The sequence below is a fragment of the Notothenia coriiceps genome, unplaced genomic scaffold (assembly GCF_000735185.1).
Source record: "Notothenia coriiceps isolate Sejong01 unplaced genomic scaffold, NC01 NC01_scaffold00037246, whole genome shotgun sequence".
NCBI classification, from domain to species: Eukaryota; Metazoa; Chordata; class Actinopteri; order Perciformes; family Nototheniidae; genus Notothenia; species Notothenia coriiceps.
This window is the reverse complement of record NW_011369947.1, coordinates 8,054,034-8,059,101: the sequence shown is the minus strand read 5'-3', so window position 1 is coordinate 8,059,101 and position 5,068 is coordinate 8,054,034.

The window sequence follows — 5,068 nt, the reverse complement described above, 5'->3', positions numbered from 1 at the left end:
CATGGAAAAAACATCACTGGTTATCTTTGCTTCTGTCTCCAGCTAAGAGAAGCAGGCAAAGGCCAGAAACAGAAAGGCACAGAATGCAGAGCGCTGCCCAACTGCATCAGCGGGCAGATAATAAGGCGAAAGGAGGGAGGTCGCCAGGGGGAAGACAGAAACCGGGGGTCTCCAGCGTAGACCTCACCTTTACCTTTTGTGCTGCATCCTTGAATCCAATTTACATTTTATTCAGATTCATAACCATAATTAATTAAAAAAAGAGCAAAGTCAGCATCCAATGGCATTGCCAACCAACAACAGCAAACAGGTGCTATAACAGAGCCGATTAACATTGTCAGATGAGATGGTCTAATTGTTGTTTCTGGTGTGGCCGCCAGCGGCCCCTGAGCACAATGCTGGTCGTGGTACAAGAGGGAGGAGGCAAGGCAACCCGAGTGGAAAAAAGCGAGCGTAACATCAAGCGGGACCCCGGCTAGACAGGAACGCTGCCTGCCCAAACATCTCCAAGTCAGCACGCCACCAAAGCCTGCCACTGAGTGTTGAAGCCCTCAAGACAGATTGGGTGGGCGGTGTCCTCATCTCTTGGCTCTGTCTCTCGACTCCTCTGCCATGCTCGCTACCAACTAACATATAACACTTGTTGTGAATGTCACCTGCTTTGTATGATGTGCAGTCAGGGTGTGGTCCTGGCCTGTACTCGGACGGAAGTGTGCCACGAGCGTCAAGGGTGGGGCAGTGTGCTGGGAGGTCGCGGGCTCGGCCGGGCAGCTCGTCGGGCAGCGTGCGGGGCCAGCAGGGGCGCGCTGGGGCAGCTGGAGCAGCGCCGCAGCAGCATGCGGGCGAGAGAAAGCGCCCGAACACACGGCCCTGACTCTACCTTCATCTAGAAAAAGTGAGAAATACTTTTTTCGGAAGAACGAAACTTGCTTACTTCCCACAACATGAGGGTTCTATCATCATGTAAAACACTGGGCTGTTATTATGTCACGCAGAGTAGAATGGTTCATTGATATGTGTTTTAGAACAGATTTGTTGTTGATTTTTCCCCAGGGGAGCCATGCACGTAGCGGCGTCTACCCGAGTAGAGGAGATGACTGCTACCAGAAGCATTGAATAGAAAAACTACGAAGGCTCTCAGACTTCAGCAACGACACACTCACCCAGTATACTCAACACACAACATTAGCCATTATGATGGCGTGAGCCGCTCAGAAGGGCAGTTCAGTTACCTTGTAGCCGTATATGGTTTAGTCCAAAATAAAACACTTCTTTATTTGCGTTCAATTGGAACAAAAATAAAAAATCAGGGGGAAAAACATATGCAATGGATTAAGAACTAAATATAAGTGTTGATACGATACGTCAGTGTTGACGAATAATTGGGGAGGCAATGTTGATTTGCCACTGTAAAAAACATGATCAGTATTGTTTGTAGACGAAAGAAAAATATACCGTTGTTTTTAATCGCCATCCCCTGTTTGTTTTGTAACTTTTCTGTTCTCTGTTCAGCATGAGAACAGCCGTGTACCGGTAAAGAAGGGTTGCCAAAGGCCCCTGACCCCCCCGCGCCAGCTTCGCTCCGAGTTTTGCGTGCCGTTGGCCGCAGGAGTAGACCTAACATGGGTAAGATTTCGTAGCAGATAAATATTTATGTTTTTTTTCTAAAGAAAAGCAGAAGTTCTTAGGATAACTTCTGTCTTCAAACAAGTAAGATCGTGTGCGTTACTTTCTGCTTGTCAATAAAGAGTGTTGGTGTGCTCCCTCAGATCTGGACAGTCAGTATCTGCCTGAAGAGACGTGGTCCGCTCCGTCCATCACCCTCACCAGTGAGTTCAGATGACAACACCCACGAAGCCTGCCCTACATACCTCACCACCGAACCTCTTGCCTCGATACAAACGGGTAAGTGTTTCCACTGCAGTGTTGTTCAAATTAAAGGTCATCGTATTTTTTATATTAAACCCTTATGGATGAAATGTATTGTTCCTGTGAAAGGAGTTAAACTTTATGTTCAACAGCAGATAGACAACGTTTTGGAGAAACTAATTAAACCAGTTTGGACCTTAAACAACTTGAGAGCCAGTGATTTCAAAAGGATTTTTGGTTAAGACAAAAAAAAAGAAAGTTGAAAATAGGAAAAATACATGACTATAAATAAATGCCCGTGTCTTCCGATGTGGAAAAAGGAACTTGAGTAAAACATCACACTGTTATGTTAGATTACAATTGTCCACTTTTTGTGTTGTCCTCTGGCCCCCAGAAGTGTCAGAACATAATTCTGCTGCCGTGTTTTTATCATACTCATGTATTTATACTTTACTTCATTATACTGTATATGGCTCTGATCTGTAATAGGTATTCATGAAGGCTACCTCTTTATAAACGTCTGGCGGTTAATTCTTTATATAATGAGTACTTAATGTGTTCACCCGGGTCCTGCTTTTTACCAAAGCTTAACCTTAAATAGTTCGACCAAATTAAAATTACTTCAAATGTGGTATCTTCTATTGGTAAAAACACAATGCTGCCAGGGGGTAATGTGTGTGATGCATCTTTGCAACGCTACCCCTGTATCTAAACGGCTAAAAAAAATTTGCCACTAATAAGATACTGACTCTCTCCTGGCATGATAGCTGATACCGGTTTACACCTTGAATAATTACCGCTCGTGTTGGCTGCCTGTAATGTGTCTTTGTGTTTAATCTGTCGCTGTTTAGCCGTCCGTTTAAAATGTTTCCTTCTTTCTGCAGGGTTTTACCTGGAGTTTAGTGCCAACAGCCAGTTGCAACAGTCCCCTTACACCTACTGTGGAGAAAGGAAATACATAGGTATACAAATCATGACATGCCATTCCTATTCATTAATCAAGCTTATGGTATTTGGTACCACACGGTTCTTTATTTTTTTTTCATGAAATAAAAAATCGACTCTCGCTCTAACTTAGGGCTTTCTCTCTATTGAAATATGTGTTTTGTTCTAATCATCCGTTAGGTAATGAACATTCCAAGTGGTTATCCGGTCAGGAGTTCCCAGCATTGGCACACAGAAAACCAGAGCAGCTGAGTGAGGGCCGCAGCAGGGTCGTTCCCAGCCTGGACAGCAGCCTGTGGTGGGTAGCAAGGTGAGGGAGCACGGTGCTCAAAGGCTTTTAAATCCAGCTGCAGCTGGATTCCTGTTATCATATTCAGAACGCTTCATTTAGGTTTGGAAGCAGGTCTGCGCAACTAAGCTAGTCCCACTATCAAACTAATCCGCAGATTATATTAATGATATTTATTAAAAGCCAGAAAACAGGTGAAAAAGGTTCCCTAGAGTCAATGTGATATCTTCAATGGTCTGGTTTTGTTTTGATATTAAGTGATTCATAACAGAGAGTTTGTGTATAAATGACAAACTCAAACCTGCAAAAGTTGGCTATGTCTAGTGTTCACATGTCAGTTTAGTATCATGTGACACGACGATTAAACTGACCGTAGAGATTGTAGTTCTTAGTACCTCTGATTACAGTCGCTCATTACAGTGTAATGGCATTCCCACATGCATTTGACCCACCGCACATTTGTATTGTTGCAATGAGAGTGAACCAAAACAAAATGTACTTTGCGAACATTGAGAAAGTAGCACACAGACGCAGCTGGTGTGGTTATATGAACTAGTCCAATCAGGACAGCTGGTGGGCCTAAAGGAACTGAGATGGTCGAGATTATTGTACCTGCCACCCCACCCCTGTGCAGCTGAAAGCCAGATCACTGGTGTGAACATGGTATACACCCAGTTAACACTAAAACCGCCAGGAACATTTTTTATACCTAAAACCGCACCGGGGTCAAATTGACCCGGTATAGAATGCATTGATTTTCAGGTAAAAGTATTGCTTTTAAAAAGAGCGGGAATCGGGTGCGCTCCTTCACTACAGACTGTCGCTATCAATATATCTATCTCTCTCTCTCTCTCTCTCTCTCTCTCAATCTATCTCTCAATCTAAAAGGAACCGCAGTAGACAAAAGGCGTTGCTATAGCAACACGTCATGTTTGTTTACACGCGAAATCAATAGCGCGAAAAGGGGTGGGGTCAATATGACCCGCTTGGCGGAAATAGGTATAAATGGCAATTTTTTGGGCGATTTCTTCAATCTGACTTCATATTGACAATTTTTAACAACATAGGGTGCTACATAACACACTTTCAGGAAAAGTCACGGACTGGGAGACTTTAATATTTTATAGAAAAAAAGTTACATACAATAAAAAACAGCTCTGGGTCAAATTGAACCGATTGGCGGTTCTAGTGTTAAAGTGGCTTTATTGTGCTTTTTGGGGGTTTTCCTTTTCCTGTAGTGTGGTATATACAGTAGGTTTTAGTGCATGTCTACATTGAACATTAAAGCATGTACAATTTCAAAGTAGAGGCACGAAATACAAATGAACCTGGAAATGAGCAGAATAGGGCCCCTTTAAAAGCTAGGGATTCACATAGACGTTATTTAGAAGGAAACAAATCAAAGATATTGGAAACCACAGCATTGTAATCACCCTGTCATGCTCATAATGTGATCCTTACTCCCAGCAGAGACCAGTGCCCTGCATAGAGGTCACAGCATTATATAATATAATCCATATTATCCCGTCCTCAAGCCTGAAGTGATTACTCTGGGTCAGAAAAGAGCTCACCAAAACTCCATCGCCTCATTTTCAGATACGAAATGAAGATCTGAAGTTAAGGCCCTCTCGTTGGGCGGTGCATTGACTCATCACTCGGCACCCTGAAGCAGATATTCCCTTATCTCTAGTGACTTAATAAACAGTCATTAACGGTAAATTATGATACATCTCAAAGGGTTTCCAAAGCCTGCTGACTTCAAAGAGACGGTGCCTTTTCAGCGAGAGGCTTTGATGTAATGTGCATGCAAGGAAGTCTGAAATCTTTCACAGGATTACGGAGCAAAGGAGCATTACTTTTATATTTAGCTCCTGCACATACTTATATCTGTGGAGGAAATTAAATTACGTAGATAGCATTTCGTGGTGAAATTGTTTTATTGCCGTTCACAGTATAATCAGTGTA